Source organism: Bos indicus x Bos taurus, chromosome 1 (assembly GCF_003369695.1).
Source record: "Bos indicus x Bos taurus breed Angus x Brahman F1 hybrid chromosome 1, Bos_hybrid_MaternalHap_v2.0, whole genome shotgun sequence".
NCBI lineage: Eukaryota > Metazoa > Chordata > Mammalia > Artiodactyla > Bovidae > Bos > Bos indicus x Bos taurus.
This window is the reverse complement of record NC_040076.1, coordinates 71480882-71499571: the sequence shown is the minus strand read 5'-3', so window position 1 is coordinate 71499571 and position 18690 is coordinate 71480882. Positions and strand designations below refer to the sequence as shown.

At 36.8% G+C, this 18690-nt stretch overlaps 1 protein-coding gene and 1 non-coding gene across 17 annotated transcripts in view; one reads left to right on the top strand and one right to left on the bottom strand.

Annotated features, from left to right (window-relative positions):
• Window positions 1-18690, top strand: part of DLG1 (discs large MAGUK scaffold protein 1) — a 270922-nt gene that overhangs the window by 24052 nt on the left and 228180 nt on the right. The window lies entirely within an intron of this gene.
• LOC113899844 lies at window positions 16197-16303 on the bottom strand. Its single transcript, XR_003513016.1, has one exon. It is a non-coding gene; the product is annotated as a U6 spliceosomal RNA (small nuclear RNA).

The following is an 18690-nucleotide window of genomic DNA, read 5'->3' as shown; positions in this document are numbered from 1 at the left end:
GTAATGTTCTTTTTTGTTGTGATCTTTTATTGCTGGTGGAGTTATATATGGCATAACAGAGATGTGAAGTGTTTTGTAATGAGGATTCTGTCTGAGGCACATTAGTCATTTGAAGGTAGTTGTCTGACTGACTTTGATTCTAGTATCTTCTAATTACTGCTGGAGAAGTGCCTGGAAAATTGAATCAGGGAAAAGTATTGGTAGGCAGCAACCACACAGCCCTTTGTTAATGAAATAGAGAAATTCTCAGTTTCCTCTTATATGAGATAACATAGAACTATAGAATTTTAGAGCCAGAAGAATCAGAGAACATCTCATCCCCAACCCACCCCCCTTCATCTTAAAGATGAAGAAATTGCAACAAAAATGAATAACTTGACCCAGTTTATTTGGCTAATTTGGGTAAGTCTACCTTCTGATTGTAGACATAATAATACCCATTTCACAGTTCTCTTTATGAACTGTAGTATGTCCTTATATTTTTCTCTTTGGTTAGAAATTTTAGTGTTATGTTACCAGTGTGTCCTTATTTTCCTATTTTATTGTTTTTGTCATTTTCTCTTAGATAATTTCAGTTTCTGTTCCCTGTATTAGATATATCATTTGCACTTACATTAGTCCATTTCAGACTTCCCTGGTGGCTCAGATGGTAAAGCATCTGTCTACAATGTGAGAGACCTGGGTTCGATCTCTGGGTTGGGAAGATTCCCTGGAGAAGGAAATGGCAACTCACTCCAGTACTCTTGCCTTGAAAATCCCATGGACAGAGGAGCTTGGTGCAGGCTACTATCCATGGGGTCGCAAAGAGTCAGGCACGACTGAGCAACTTCTAGTCCATTTCAGATAGATGTTTAAAATGTTAATCAGTAATATAGTTTCTGTTTCACATTTATTGTATAAAGAATTTTAAGAACCATGTGAAATTTTAAGAGAATTGGCTTCTTATTTAATAACTTTATTTTTCTACTGTCTCATTTATGGTGCTGAGCTATAATTATAAAGCATAGAGTTCTTGAAGTTGATTTGTCTAATTTTATAGGAGACTGTGTAGATTATGGCTGGCTCAGTGTAACCAGTAAAAGTAAATGTTCATTAAGGTTAAATAAATGGACAGTTCTGCATGCTGGAAGTTAATTTCCATATAGATTTTAGTCTGAAAGATCGACTATGCATTGAATTCCATTAAGAATAGTATTGGAAACATTTTAACTTTTATAAAATTGTGAGGCACTGATACCTAGAACGCTTTTTGCATTGCTGGTTTCTGCATCTCCTGAAAGGTGTATTATGGACATAGTAAAGGTATCTAAAATTAATAGGAAAATAATACCCTTCAGACTGCAAATATCAGATCTTATTAATTAGGAATGCAGAGGAGAAGGAAATATGGTTACAAAATGTTAAGTAGGGCTTGGTGCATGGAAAATGCTGTAGTGGTGTTTGAAATCTGTACCCATTCATGGGTGGACTTAGTAAGGGAAAGTTGAGATATGTCCATCAAGTCCTAGCTTTGATCGACAAAGAGAAAAATCTGTGAGCTAAGGTCAGTTGAAGGCAAGTACTGTTTTGCAGAGAGGACAGAATACCTGAAGATGTTAATCTGAAAATGCAAATAGTTTTGAAATACACTGGTGGATGACAGTTATAAGACTTAAAAAATAATAAGCTTGGCATATTTGGAGATTTGATTTCTTTTCTTTTGAGGGAAAGAAGGAAAGGATGTTCCCGTGTTAGCCATCCATTTATGCTTCATTTGGACAGAAAACCTGCTTAAGTCACCTTTAATTTGATCTCTTATTTCAGTTTCTACTTTAGACTCTTAGGGGCACAGTGTTTGGGACTGAAAAGAGAGTTGGATCATTTAATTCACCTCACATGTTTTACCCAGTTGAAGAGAATCTGCTGACTTGAATTTAAACAAATGCAAACAAAAGTTTTTATTGGACTGTAACTTGAAAAAATGAAAATCATGAAAATATTTTGTCTTACACAAAAACTTAGAGTATTTTTACACAGTGCCCAAATTTTTGGATTAAAAAATAGTCTTTTTCAGACAAAATGGTGTGCATCATGATCTTCTCTCTCTCACTTTGTGTTCACTTTTGCAGGACTATCTTAAAGAGTTACTTTTGCAAAAAGTATTTGAGATTGATCAATTTCCACCTTGGCTTGTCTCTCTTATTCTGTTAAGTAAAAATTTTTGTCTTGGAAAGCATCTATCCACTTTTCTTTCTTGCCCTTTTATTTTTTTAACTGTTGATAACTGATCTAACTCTTGCAAGATTCCCATTGTCAGTTAATATGTAGCCATGTGATTGTTTTTCTTCTATTTCTTCTGATGTAATAAAATAAGAATTAATGCTATTTTTAAAAGTATTAATTAGTATCATAATATTAATTTAGTTTGTATTCCATTTAGTTATAACTTTTTTGGCTTTGGTATATCTTTCTTTTACTTTGAACATATGCCTAGTAATACTAATTCATTTAATTAGTATTCCATTTAATTATAACTTTTTTTGGTTTTGGTATATCTTTCTTTTACTTTGAACATATGCCTAGTGAGATGTTTGGAAATGTTTGTGTAATATTAATGATTGTGGGTGATGGGGATATTTTTTCTTAGTACTTTTCTGTTACTTTCAAAACATAATGAGCATGTGTCATTTTTATAAAAACAAATCCATTCTAAAATAAGAGCAATTACTTTTAGAGATTGTAAGGAGAAGAATATTTGAAAGGAAGCAAAATGCAAGAGTAGGAGAAACTGCCTGATTTAAAGAGAAATTCCAACAGAGGGGGCACGCATATTCTTTTTGTCTGCTCAAACAGGATGCCATAGACTGAGTAGCTTATCAATAACACAGATTTATTTCTTACAGTTCTGGAGAATGGGAAGTCCAAGATCAAATCACTAATAGATTCACTGTGTAGTGAGATCTCACTTTCTGGTTCATCAGTGACCATTTTCTTGCTGTGTCCTCATCACCAGAGAAGGTGTGAAGAAGCTCTCTGAGATTTCTTTTGTACCAGCACTAAAGCCATTCACAAAATCTCTACTCAAGACATAATCACTTCCCAAAGGCCCCATTTGTTAATACTGTCACATTTGGGGTTAGAATTTCAACCTGTGAATTTGGAGAAGGATACATTTAGTCTATGGTAATCCTGTTTGTGATGATACAGTACATTTCAAATGGAGCAAAGATTCAAAGGTTTAAAAAAAACCCATAAAAATAAACTTTTAAATTATTTTTGGATAGAGTGAAAGCTTTTCTAAACATGACAACAAAGAAAATCTTGAAAAATTCAAAGAAAAGGTTACTGACTCTGTAGAATTGTAGAATTTCTTTGTGGACTTTACAGAGTTTGATTGTTTGAACTTTGATTGTAGAATTTCTATATCTTGAAAGATACAATGAGGAAATAAGAAATGATACTCTGGGAAGAAATTCCATCACGTATAAAAAAAGGAATGAATTTCTAACCCTTTTAACTCAGGAAACCTCTTATAGGTCAGTAAGAAGAAAAAGGCCAAATTCAATAGGAAAGTGACCAAAGGATAGGAATGGGCAGTTTGGAGGGAAAGAAATATAAATGGACCAATGAACCTATGAAGAGATGGTCAATGTAACTTAAAAAAAATGAACAGAATATTTTTCACTAACTTGACTGTCAAAGATTCAGTATGAGGAAACAGAAACTCTTATACTGTTGGTAGGAGAATACTGTGTATAACAATTTTTAAAGATAGCTTGACAGTAAATATTCATATCCTTTGATCCAGTATATGTCATGGATGGACTCACAAACTGTTAATATATATTAAAAATATATGTACATTACAGTATTACTTATAAAATTAGTAAAAAACAAAGCAATCTAAATGATTATTAGTAAGAAACTGGATAAACATGTTATTGTACAGCCACTTAATGCAATATAAAGTAGCACGCGTAAAAATACAAGTCTCTATATCTCCTATATGTTATTAAATGATTGAAAGCAGGTTGCAGATCGAAAAGTATAGTGTGACTCTGTGATAAAAGAGTTAATTTAGGTAGATTAAAAAGAAATTCTTTATGATTATACAGTAGAGGTGACGAATAGATTCAAGGGATTAAATCTGGTAGAGTCCCTGAAGAATTATGGACAAAGGTTTGTAACACTGTACAAGAAACAGTAACCATAAGCAAAGTGGTTGTCTGAGGTGGCTTTACAAATAGCTGAGGATAGAAGGGAAGTGAAAAGCAAGGCAGAAACGAACAATGGATTCAACTGAATGTAGGGCTCTAGAGACTATCAAGGAGAGATAAGGCTTTCTTTGAACAGTGCAAAATAGAGGGAAACAATAGAATAGGAAAGATTAGAGCTCTCTTCAAGAAAATTGGAGATATCAAGGAAACATGTCATGCAAAGATGGGCACGGTAAAGGACAGAAATGATAAGGACCCAACAGAAGCAGAAGAGATTATAACAGGTGGCAGGACTATACAAAAAAGGTCTTAATGACCAGGATAACCATGATGGTGTGGTTATTCACCTAGAGCCTAGATATCCTGGAGTGTGAAGTCAAGTGGGCCTTAGGAAGCATCACTACAAGCAAAGCTAGTGTAGCTGATGGAATTCCAGCTGAGCTATTTCAAATCCTAAAAGATGATGCTGTGAAAGTGCTGCACTCAATATGCCAGCAAATTTGGAAAAGTCAGCAGTGGCCACAGGACTAGAAAAGGTCAGTTTTCATTCCAATCCCAAAGAAGGACAACTCCAAAGAATGTTCAGACTACCGCACAATTGCACTCATTTCACATGCTAGCAAGATAATGCTCAAAATCCTTCAAGCTAGACTTCAAAAGTATGAAAACCAAGAACTTCCAGATACAGCTGAGTTTAGAAAAGGCAGAGGAACCAAAGATCAAATTGCCAGCGTACATTGGATCATAGAAAAAGCTAAAGAATTTCAGAAAAGCATCTCTGCTTCATTAACTACGCCAAAGCCTTTGTGTGGATCACAACAAACTAGATAATTCTTCAAGAGATGGGAATACCAGACCACCTTACCTGCCTCCTGCAAAACCTGTGTGCAGGTCAAGAAGCAACAGTTAGGACTGGACATGGAACAACAGACTGATCCAAAATTGGGAAAAGAGTACATCAAGGAATGTTGTCATCCTGCTTATTTAACTTATATGCAGAGTACATGCGAAATGCAGGGCTGGATGAATCACAAGCTGGAATCAAGATTGCCAAGTGAAATAACAGTCTCATGTATGCAGATGATACCACTCTAATGGCAGAAGGTGAAGAGGAACTAGAGCTGCTTGATGAGGGTAAAATAGGAGAGAGAAAAAGCTGGCTTAAAACTCAGCATTCAAAAAACTAAGATCTTGGCCTCTGATCCCATCACTTCATGGCAAATAGAAGGGAAAAAAGTTAGAAGCAGTGACAGTGACTGCAGCCATGAAATTAACAGATGCTTGCTTCTTAGAAGAAAAGCTATGACAAAACTAGACTGCATATTAAAAAGCAGAGACATCACTTTGCCAACAGAGGTTCATATAGTCAAAACTAGGTTTTTTGTCATGTACGGATGTGAGAGTTGGACCATAAAGTCCAACCGCTGAAGAATTGATGTTTTTGAACTGTGCTGGTGGTGAAGACTCTTGAGAGTCCCTTGGACTGCAAAGAGATCAGATCAGTCAATTCTAAAGAAAATCAACCCTGAATATTCATTGGAAGACTGATGCTAAAGCTCTAATACTTTGGCCACCTGATGTGAAGAGCTGACTTCTTGGAAAAGATCCTGATGCTGGAAAAGATTAAAGGCCAGAGGAGAAGAGGGCAGCAGAGGATGAGGTGGTTAGATAGCATCACTGACTCAATGGACATGAATTTGAGCAAACTGTGGAAAATTCTGAAAGAGATGGGAATACCAGACCACCTGACCTGCCTCTTGAGAAACCTATATGCAGATCAAGAAGCAACAGTTAGAACTGGAGATGGAACAACAGACTGGTTCCAGATAGGAAAAGGAGTACATCAAGGTTGTATATTGTCACCCTGCTTATTTAACATATATGCAGAGTACATCATGAGAAGCGCTGAGCTGGAAGAAGCACAAGCTGGGATTAAGATTGCCGGGAGAAATATCAATAACCTCAGATATGCAGATGACACCATCCTTATGGCAGAAAGTGAAGAAGAACTGAAGAGCCTCTTGATGAAAGTGAAAGAAGAGAGTGAAAAAGTTGGCTTAAAGCTCAACATTCAGAAAACTAAGATCATGGCATCCGGTCCTATCACTCCATGGCAAATAGATGGGGAAACAGTGGAAACAGTGGCTGACTTTATTTTTCTGGGCTCCAAAATCACTGGGGATGATGATTGCAGCCATGAAATTAGAAGACGCTTACTGCTTGGAAGGAAAGTTAAGAGCAACCTAGACCACATATTTAAAAGCAGAGACATAACTTTGCCAACAAAGGTCCGTCTAGTCAAGGCTATGGTTTTTCTAGTAGTCATGTATGGATGAAAGAGTTGGACTATAAAGAAGGCTGAGCACTGAAGAATTGATGCTTTTGAACTGTGGTGTTGGAAAAGACTCTTGAGAGTCCCTTGAACTGCAAGGAGATCCAACCAGTCCATCCTAAAGGAGATCAGTCCTGGGTGTTCATTGGAGGGACTGATGCTAAAGCTGAAACGCCAATACTTTGGCCACCTGATGCAGAGAGGTGACTCATTTGAAAAGACCCTGATGCTGGGAAAGATTGAAGGCAGGAGGAGAAGGGGACAATAGAGGATGAGATGGTTGGATGGCATGATCGACACAATGGACATGAGTTTGGGTGGGCTCCGGGAGTTGGTGATGGACAGGGAGGCCTGGTGTGCTGCTGTTCATGGTGTTGGAAAGAGTCAGACATGACTGAGTGACAAATCTGAACTGAACTGGGAGATAGTGGAGGACAGGGAAGCCTGATGTGCTGTAGGATATGGGGTCACAAAGAGTCAAACATGACTTAGCAACTGAACAACAATAGAGCAAACATAATACACAGGAAATCCACTTTCAGTAATGTAGTCTTGTTTTCAGTTGTCTCTGCTGTCTTTCGGTCCCCCTTTTCAGCCCTTGTGAGTTCATTTTTATGGGAGCAAAATTACCTGACTCAGTGGTATAGGGAGGATATCTCTTTTCCCTTTCTGTTTGACCTTGTATTTAATGCTGTAAAATAATCCACTTGCTTTAATTTGAGTTAGGAGATAGTAGAGTTAAAGCATATATTCAGTCTACCAGGTTTAATCTGAAGTCTTCTAAACAGTAACTTTATACGTTTATGGAAGTACTATGTAATATTCATACGTAAAGGTCCACAAATTATAAATGTATAGCTTGATGAAAGCAGAAGGCAGTGGCACCCCACTCCAGTACTCTTGCCTGGAAAAATCCCATGGACGGAGCAGCCTGGTGGGCTGCAGTCCATGGGGTCGCAAAGAGTTGGACGCGACTGAACGACTTCACTTTCACTTTTCACCCTCATGCATTGGAGAAGGAAATGGCAACCCACTTCTCTTGCTTGGAGAATCCCAGGGACAGAGGAGCCTGGTAGGCTGCCGTCTCTGGGGTTGCACAGAGTCGGACATGACTGAAGCAACTTAGCAGCTTGATGAATTATTGCATTGTGAATATATCAGGTCAGGGGAAAAAATGGAATGACTGCTAATGGGTTCTGGAATTAGACAGTGATAATGGTTGCAAAACTCCGTGAATATACTAAAAACCACTGAATTGTGCACTTTAGAATTTGGTGAATTTTATAGTATGTCCTTTATATTTCAATTTTAAAAAAGAAATATACCAGTACCCCCAAATCTCCCTCTTCCCTTTTGTGTTCACCACCTACTCCCCTTTCCTCAAAGGGCTATCTTAATTTCCAACACCATAGATCAGTTTTGCCTCTCTTAAAAGTATATATTAAGTCATATAGTATGTACTCTAACTTCTTGTATCTAGCTTTTTTTCAGGTGTGAATTTCATTCATAATTTGAAGTTTTTTGTTTATTTCTGCTGTTTAATATTCCATTTTATGATATAACCACACTGTATTTATCCATTCTGTTGATGATGAATATTTGACTTGTTTCTAGTTTTGGGTTAGTGCTGCTTTGAATATTCTTTTATGGTTATATCTGCCATAGCACAATGTTTAACTTCTTAAAAATCACCATACTTTGCAAAGGTGTTCAATAAAAATCACAGGGCTTATATATTTAGAAAATGGAGGACTCAAAACTTAAAACTTGTAGGTGCCACATATACCAAAGCTAAGGACCTAACGAAAATGGCAGCACGGTTCGCAAATGTTAAATGATTAAGAAATGCATAAATTACAATATATATGACATTTTACCATGAAAAAAAATCTTGCTTGATATGAGAGTGTGTGTCCTGGTTGAGGCTTGTGAGTTATTGTGAAGTGCTGGTGAGGAGATTGATCTGAAAGTAGAGGAGAAGTTATACCACCAGTGTGACTCATAACATTCTAACTAAAGCCTGAAATATGAACATTTTATGTATTCCTATGTGTCTTTTTCCATCTGGGTTCAATTTTCTGTCCTTACCTAGTGTTTCTCATAGATTGGATTGTGCATAAGCAAATGTGAAATTTGTGCTTTGATCATATTGTTCCCTAATACATCAGTTGCATTGGAACAAATTTATATTTTTAGAATAACACAGCAGAACTGTGTATATTTTTTGGGCACCTGTGTATGCGTTTCTGTTGCTTATATACCCAATTGTGAAAATGATATGTTTAGGTTTAGTACATAATGGAAACAGTTTTGCAAAATGATTATACCTGTTTTTATTAATATAGTTGCCACTAGTATGTGTAAGTTTCATTTTTCATGTAATGGTCAACACTTGTTATTAGTCTTTTTATTAATAATTTCATCCATTCTGGTAGGTGCGTACTGGTACTTCATAGTTGTATTTGCACTTCTTCATTAACAAGATTAACAAACACCTTTTCATATGTTTACTGTTCATTTTGCTATCTTTTTTGAAGTGTTCAAGTTTTTAACACTTTTTCCTGAGTTATGTTTTCTATCTTACTGATTTGTAGGAGGTCTCTATCTGGAATGATTCCTTTGTCAGGTATATGTATAATATGTATTTTTTTTCCCCTCTCTGAAGCATTCTTTTTAATCTTTTAATTATCAAGTACAATCTTTTAATAATCAATATTTCTTTTATATAGTTCAATTTATGCTTAATGCTTTTTGTGCCCTTTGAAGTGTTTTCCAACTCTTAGGTCATAAAGATATTCTACTGTATTATTTGTTAGAGGCTTTTATTTTGGCTTTCACATTTACATCTAATTTGTGCTGCAGTTTGCAAAGTTTCACATGAATCAGCATTCCAGTATGTCTCATTCTTGCCACTCTAGTCTAAACCATCCTCATTTTTTTGCCTAGATTCTTGGCCTGTCTGTGTTCACACTTTCCCATTTTGAATTTATGACCATTTATTTACAGGATTATCTTTATAAAATGCAAATTATGTCATTACCTTTGATTAGATTTCCATTCCTTTCAGAATGAAGTAGAAAATCCCTCATGAGACTCAAATCCCAAATTGTTTGGCCACTGCCTGTTTCTCCACTCATCCTTTAGAATTCTTTTCTTCTTTGGTCACTGGTCATTTTATTTTGAATGTCAATTCATTTAGTCAACAGATACTGAGTACCTATTGTATATCATGCATTTATCTAGTAGGTTAGAAGGTGATAAGTGATAAGAAGAAAGAAAGAGTAGGGGATTAAGAGGAACAGGGATGGCAGATTGTGTGTGGGGGAGATGCTTTGCAATTTTCAATAGGGTATTTATGATAGGCCTGATTGAGGTGATACTTGTGTAAAGAATTGGAAGTTAATCCAACTGTTGGAGGGATAACCAGTATAAAGACCAAGGCAAGAAGAAGGCTGGAATATATGAGAAATAGCAGTATGGCCAGTGGGGCTAGAGCAGAGTGAGTAAGGAACAGTGGGAGATAAGGTCAGAGTGTAAGACAGGGGCAGATCATGTGAAGCATTTGCAAAGTTTTGGAGCAGAGGAGTGGCATCATTTAACCTAACCTTTAAAAGGATCATCCAGGATGTTTTGCTGAAAATTCACTGTAGTAAGGGTAGAGCAGGAGGCCTGTTAGGAATCTGTTTCAGTAATACAGTTAAGGATGGATATATGTGATAATGGAGTTGCCAAGTGACTGAATTATGAGATATTTTGTAAAATGAAAAGAACAGACCAACAAACATTCATGTAGAGTCAACACTTACTAATATTTTATAACATTTGCCTTTTCTCTGTATGTGTATTTGGGGAATCTATTTGAAAATCAGGCATAGACATCATGCACTTAACTTGTAAAAACTTCATATGTCTCCCAAAGTCAAACATTCTCCTGTGTAACCTTACACTATTATCACACCTAAGAAAGTTAATAAATATTATTAAATTATCTCTCCAATCCACAATTGATTCTGATCTAGCTTTTAGGACTTTTAAAAAGCCAGTTAAGATTCATGTACTGAATTTAATCATTAAGTCAATTTTTATCTGAATTTCCTTGATAACAGAACTTGAGGCAGAGAGCTAATGCTTTATTAGGTACTTTATTTAGAGAGTTCATTCACTCCTAGGGAGCACAAGTAAGGGAAAAGGTGAATAATCTGGAAATAAGGAAAAACTAATACAAGGATGCTTCCTGCTGCTAAGTGTGACTGATTGCTGAATCTTGGGTATAGCATCTCTGAGAAGCCATAGAGAATTTCTTCTGGCTTCTGGTGACCATCAGTTCCCCTGTACTTCAGGGTTGTGGATTTGTGGGTGCGGGGGATATGGTATTTGGTTTTACAGGAAAGCTGCAAGTAAGAAGGTGAGAGGGTGAACTGTGGACGACAGGCCAGAGGCACGAGGTGTTGCCAGGGCAGCTCAGGATGAAAAGCAGATGTGGAGGTCTGGGGGCAGGCAATGCAGTGAGTCAGGAGGGCACATACCAAACCTGGTACATTGTCTTTACTCACTCAAAATCTAGGGGAATGGCCTCCCCATCTTTTTTTACCCCTTTAAATGGCTTTTTGAAGAGACCATGCCAGTTGTCTTACAGTATAATACATAGTGTGTATTTGTTCAGCAATCTGTTTTTTCATGTTAAGTCATTTCAGTAAGTCTTACATTTCTGATAACAGAAGTTAGATGTCAAGGTTGATTAGACTCATTTTTGGTAAGCAGACTTCATAATGATATATAGTACTTTAGATTGCATCACAGCAGGAAGCATATGATATCAGGTTGTTGCACTTGTGATGATTAAGTATGATTACTTAGAGATGGTGACCTCCAGATCCTCCTTGTACAGTTATGATTTTCTTTTTGTAGTTATTAAGTATCTTTGGGGGTAGCAATTTAGCACCTTGTATTGAGTAAATATTTACCTGATTCGCCCATTAATGATCTTTGCCTACATCACTTAATTCCATTAGAAGTTTCAAAATGTGTTGATTATCCTTTCTAATTTTATCATTCCATTTGTATTTATTAGTTGGTGTTCTTCTGTAAAAAGTACTTATCCCAATCAGTTAGGGTTGAAACTTTCTCCTAAAAAGATAGGGTAAAGCTTATATTTTCTTTTAATGACCAGTTTTTAGAGTAGTTTATGTGATGGTCCCCTGCAGAGGTGACTAAATAGCCCTACACCCACACTTTATTCTTGCTGTTCTGAATAAAATTATCACTATAAAAAGAAAACACAACAACTATCACTATGGCATGAAGGATGTTACTTACTTAGTGTTTACAGTCTATCTCAGTTATTTGGTTCAGTCAGTTCAGTTCAGTCGCTCAGTCATGTCTGACTCTTTGCCACCCCATGGACTGCAGCATGCCAGGCCTCCCTGTCCATCACCAACTCCTGGAGTTCACTCAAACTCATGTCCATCGCGTTGGTGATGCCATCCAGCCATCTCATCCTCTGTCGTCCTCTTCTCCTCCCTCCTTCAATCCCTCCCAGCATCAGAGTCTTTCCAGTGAGTCATTGCATCAACTGGCCAAAGTACTGGAGTTTCAGCTTCAGCATCAGTCCTTCCAGTGAATATTCAGGACTGATTTCCTTTAGGATGGACTGGTTGGATCTCCTTGCAGTCCAAGGGACTCTCAAGAGTCTTCTTCAACACCACAGTTCAAAAGCATCAATTCTTCGGCACTCAGCTTTCTTTATAGTCCAACTCTCACATTCATACATGACCACTGGAAAAACCATAGCTTTGACTAGATGGACCTTTATTGGTAAAGCAATGTTTTTGCTTTTTAATATGATGTCTAGGTTGGTCTTAGCTTTTCTTCCAAGGAGCAAGCCTCTTTTAATTTCATGGCTGCAGTCACTATCTGCAGTGATTTTGGAGCCCCCTAAAATAAAGTCTCTCACTGTTTCCATTGTTTCCCTATCTATTTCCATGAAGTGATGGAACTGGATGCCATGATCTTAGTTTTCTGAATGTTGAGCTTTAGCCAACTTTTTCACTCTTCTCTTTCACTTTCATCAAGAGGCTCTTGAGCTCTTCACTTTCTGCAATAAGGGTGGTGTCATCTGCATATCTGAGTTTATTGATATTTCTCCTGGCAATCTTGATTCCAGCTTGTGCTTCCTCCAGCCCAGCGTTCTCATGATGTACTCTGCATATAAGTTAAATAAGCAGAGTGACAGTATACAGCCTTGATGTATTCCTTTCCAGATTCGGAACCAGTCTGTTGTTCCATGTCCAGTTCTTGACCTGCATACAGATTTCAGCTATTGCTCTTTGGATACTCAGATTACTCCAAATGTGGAGGATCTCTTGAAGGCATCCCTCCATGTCCTTTTGACATGCATACATTTGTCTTTGAGTATGTTCTTGCATGCTGGCACAGTTCTCTCAAGTTCATTTTGAATTTTCACTGCCCCAGAACTAGAATCAGTTGGAATAGTGACTTCTGTTTCTCTCTTCCTTCTGAATGCCTTTTCTTTGCAATATTATCTTTGGTATGTAAGAGTAAAGAGGCAGGTGGCAGAGCCTTATCTTTAGTCTTTTGCATCAGAATTAGTAATATAAAATTTGAGAAACATTACTGGTCTAAACATATTATAGTATTAATTTTTAAGCTGGTACATTGTGTTCTTTCTTCCTTTTTTAAAAAAAAATGTTCACATGTTCCATAGGAAAGCATTATAAAAATCTTACTTTCAACTTGTGTAGTTTTAAAGGGCCCCTTCACATACATTATTATATTTTGAGATGTTACAGGATTATGGATTCTTGCCTATTAGTAATCTCCTAATATATATGAGTTAAGTCAGATTTTGGTCTTTAGTACTTAGAGCTGATACTCGCTTTAAAATTCAGTGAACTGTAATTCAGGGATGTTGTGACTGCCTAAACTTACAATATTATCATTTGGAAAAACTGAGATTAGAACTTAAAATTTCAGACTTTAAGGCAGATATTTTTCTCTGACTTAATTTAATAAACTTGCTTAGTAATTGGATTTGTTACCTAGACAATGAAAATACCACACTATAATTAATAAAATAAGAGAAAAATTAGTAATTTGAATTTACAAGCTGGGTTTAGAAAAGGCAGAAGAACGAAATTGCCATCATCCATTGGATCATAGAAAAAGCAAGAGAATTACAGAAAAACATTTACTTCTGTTTCATTGACTACGTTAAAGCCTTTGACTGTGTGGATCACAACAAACTATGGAAAATTCTTAGAGATGGGAATACCAGACCACCTTCCCTGCCTCCTGCAAAACCTGTATGCAGGTCAAGAAGCTCCAGTTAGAACTGGACATGGAACAACAGACTGATTCAAAATTGGGAAAGTAGTATGTCAAAGCTGTATATTGTCACCCTGCTTGTTTAACTTCTATGCATGCAAAATGTTGGGCTGGATGAAGCACAAGCTGAAATCAAGATTGCCAGGAGAAATACCAATAATGATACCACCCTTATGGTCGAAAGTGAAGAGGAACTAAAGAGCCTCTTGATGAAAATGAAAGAGGAGAGTGAAAAGGCTGGCTTAAAACTCAAACATTCAAAAAATGAAGATGATGGCATACAGTCTCATAACTTGATAGCAAATAGAAGGGGAAACAGTGGAAACAATGACAGACCTTATTTTCTTGGGCTCCAAAATCACTGCAGTTGGTGACTGCAGCCATGAAATTAAAAGACACTTGCTCCTTGGAAAAAAAGCTATGACAAATCTAGACAGTGTTTTTAAAAGCAGAGACATTACTTTGCTAGCAGAGGTTTGTCTATTCAAATTCAGTACTTTGGTACCATCTATCCCGTAACTCTATATCCCTAATGCACACCTCCATTTCAGTTCTTACTATGTGCTTTGGAAGACAGCTGACCAAATTTTATAGCACAACTTCATAATTTTTTCACATATTTGAATTCCTGCCTTCAGAGTAGTTGATAATCATATGTATTGGTGCTCAGCTTGTTTTCCTCTGTCCTTCATAAGTGTCCTCAAGGTTTTTATCCTTGTTAACTAATATTCTGTTTTTCTAGCAGAATGTCTCTCTCTCTCATTACATCCTGGAGACACTAGTTTGAACTCCCTCTCTCTGCCACCAGATTTACAGTGCTGTCTCATTTAATTCTAGTTTTTAAGTGGTGTGAGTGTGTAAAACTTGAAATAATGCATAACCCTTGCTGCTGCTGCTGCTGCTGCTGCTAAGTCGCTTCAGTCGTGTCCGACTCTGTGCGACCCATAGATGGCAGCCCACCAGATTCACCCGTCCCTGGGATTCTCCGGGCAAAGAACACTGGAGTGGGTTGCCATTTCCTTCTCCAATGCATGAAAGTGAAAAGTGAAAGGGAAGTCGCTCAGTCGTGTCCGACTCTTAGCGACCCCATGGACTGCAGCCTACCAGGCTCCTCTGTCCATGGAATTTTCCAGGCAAGAGTACTGGAGTGGGGTGCCATTGCCTTCTCCGGCACAACCCTTAGAGACCCTGTAATTGAAAAGTTTCATCAAGACCAAAGCTGACAGGTGTGTGTACTAAGTGACGTGTGTATTATATGTTTCTGCAGGTGATTTTGATGACCTCTATGCTGTTATTTTATATTCACTGTTATGTAATTTTTATGTTCTTATGTTTATATCTATGACAGTCTTATTTCAGTGTGTAAATGGTAGATGCCAGTTCTAGAACCAAAGGAAATACCACTAAAATAATAACTTTTAAATGGAAGTGAAATATAATGAAATGCTATGAGAGAAGTGGAACAACTGCCATATTATGCCAAGCTGTTAATCTAGGAGAAAACTTGGCAAAATATTATAGTTACTAAGAAAATAAAAATCTGTTAAAGCTTAAGTGTACCACAATAGTTACAGATTCATGCTCTGCAAGAAGGCATCCCCAGTTTTAAATTATGAGTTTTGATTATAAGACATTTTCAGTAACTCATTTAAATAATTTTATTTGTTATCCATATCTGCATCTGTTACCATCTTCAGTATTAGAGCATTACTATCACCTCATATGCTCTTAAACAAGTTCCCCCTTGTGTTTCTCCAAATGTGAAAAATGTGGGGATTTTGAGTTGGAATAAAATGCATATATACATTTTCCCCAGTAAAGTGTATGGATATTTAAAATAACCCTCCCCATTTGTTGGGATTACCAAAGTAATACATGCTCACCACAGAAATTTCCAGCTTTATAGAAATACATTTTCAGTTATGTGAAAGTCACTGTCTCAGATAAATATTGAAAACTTCTGTTGCACTGTTGATCTTTTTATCTTTTGAAATCTCATTCTCTCCACTCCTCATGTAATCCTATAACCTTATCCTCTCTTGGACCTTTGTTTCCTTTTTCCGTTTACCCTATAAACACATTCAAAGATTCCATTAAAAGAAAACAGACAAATAGGAAAAGTTCTCAGTAGGACCCTGTAGTATTCCTTCTCTTCCTAGTTAAGTTTCTTGAAAAAAGTAGTTTATATTTTTCCATTCTGTCCTTCTCATTCCCAATATTCTGTAATTGGCTTCTTAAGAAAAATTATTTTTAATTGAAGGATAATTGCTTTACAATATTGTGTTGATTTCTGCCATACATCAACATGAATCAGCCATAGGTATAAAAATATGGATGGCTTCATGAATTTGCATGTCATACTTGTGCGGGGGCCATGATAATCTTCTCTGTATGGTTCCAGTTTTAGTATATGTGCTGCTGAAGCCAGCACTGTAACCTGGCTTCTGATGCTTCTTTTCCACAGGAATTGCTATCTTTTTCAGTTATTTACTTAAAAAAAAAAAATCTGATTACAAAGATAATTCAGGCATATCTTAAAACATATATGTACAGAGAGGTGTACATTGTTGAACGTCAGTCCTTTTTAAAATATTCTTTCATTGAGACAACCACTTTCAACCATTTGATATATATTTATTCAACAAATTCTGTATGTTAATAAGTATATAGTATATTATTTAGCTCTTATATATTTAAAATGAGAACTGTGTATCGTTCCATAAGAATTTTCTTATATGTCTGTGTTTAGATCTGTTGCATTACATTATAAATATAGGGCAGATTGCCTAACTGCTTTTAGTTTCTTCATCTATAAAGTGAAGGTGAAAACAGAACTCCCTTCCTTTGGTGCTTTTATGTATGGGATGGGATGGTGGTGATGTGAGCATGCTCAGTCATGTCTGACTCTTTGCGACCCTGTGTACTATAGCCCGCCAGGCTCCTCTGCCCATGGAATTTTCCAGGCAGTTCACTGGAGTGGGTTGCCATTTCCTACTACAAGGGATCTTCCCGACCCAGGGATCTAACCCGCCGCTCTGGCATTTCCTGCATTGGAAGGTGGATTCTTTACCACTACCACCATCTGTAAGAGAGTGTATGAGGGGAATAATTTATGTAAAACTTAAATCAGAGTCTGATATAAAGTGAAGTTCTCAGTAAATGGTAGGTTTATAAAATAATCTTACTGTTTTTATTAAAATGTTGCATACTCAGTAATTTATCAGTATAGCAAAGGATAAAGAACATAAAATCCCTCTTCAGTGTCGCTAGCCCTTTGCCCTTGCTCAGTCACTGAGTTGTGTCTAACTCTCTGTGATCCCATGGACTGTAACCTGCCAGGCTCCTCTGTCTATGAGATTTTCCCAGCAAGAATTGGAGTGGTGCCATTTCCTTCTGCAGGGGATCTTCCTGATCCTGGAATCGAAACCACGTCTCCCGCATTGGCAGGTGGATTTTTTACCTTCCCTGATTTCTTTTGGTGGTGTTTGCTACAATCTGTTTTTGAAAATTTTTTGTCTTCTTGGCAACTGTCTTGTTGATTATCTTCTTTTTGTGTGTTACTAGAAAAAAAAGATTATAGTTACACAGAAATCTGAAGAGACTATTTTGAATCTCCATGTACCTGTTATCTAGGGATTTCCATGATGGTTCAGCAGGTAAAGAATCTGCCTGTAGTGCAGGAGACACAGGAGACACAGGTTCAATCCTTAGTTTGGAAAGATCGCCTGGAGGAGGAAAATGGCAACCCACTCCAGTATTCTTGCCTGAAAATTCCATGGACAGAGGAGCCTGGCAGGCTACAGTCAGTGGGGTCCCAAAGAGTAGGACACAACTGGGCAACTGACGAATGCATGCATGTACCTGTTACCTAGCTTAAGAAGAGGAAATGTTATATAGTTGACAATCTTTTATTTTCCATCCTGATTACCTTCTCTGCTTCATCCCCCAGAATGAATCACTGTCCTGAGTTTGATGCTTGCCATTCCTTTACACTTTCCACTGTACAATTTTCTTCATGTCTTTGGGATTTGTGGAGTTTCTTGGATCTGTGTTTATAGTTTTTGCCAAATAATGGAAAGTTTTTATCCATTATTTCAATAATATTGTTTTCTGTTACCCTCTCTCTTTTTTTTTTTTTTTTTTTAGGGACTGTATAAACAGGCGTTTATTGGGTTGATTGAATTTGTCCCATAGCTCATTGATGTGATTCATGTTTTTTTAGTCTTTTTTCCTCTATGTGTTGTATTTTGGACAGTTTCTGTTATGTTTTCACTTCATTAATTTTCTGAAGTGTTAATCTCATTTAATCAGTTTTTTTTAAGGTATTTGAATTTTTATCTCTAGAAGTTTAATTTGATTCCTTTTTTATTTTCCATGTCTCATTAAGATGTTCATGCATGTGCTCGCTTCGGCAGCACATATACTAAGATGTTCATGCTTTCCTCTGTATTCATGAACATATGGGATAGGTTTATAATAATTTTAAAATATCTTTGAGTGCTAATTCTGTCATCTGTCGTTTGGATTTTTATTTGTTTGTTTCTATTGAAGTATAGTTGATTTATGATATTGTGTTTCAGGTGTGCAGCATAGTGATTCTTTTTTCTTTTTGCAGATTATACTTTATTATAGGTTATTATAAGATATTGGGTATGCTTTCCTGTGCTATACAGGTAAATCCTTGTTACTTACCTGTTTTATGTTTAGTACTAGTTTGTTAATCCCATATCCCTAATTTGTTTGTCCCTCTCCCCCTCTTTACTCCCTTTTGGAAACCATAAATTTGTCTTCGGTGTCTGTTAGTCTTGTTTCTGCAGG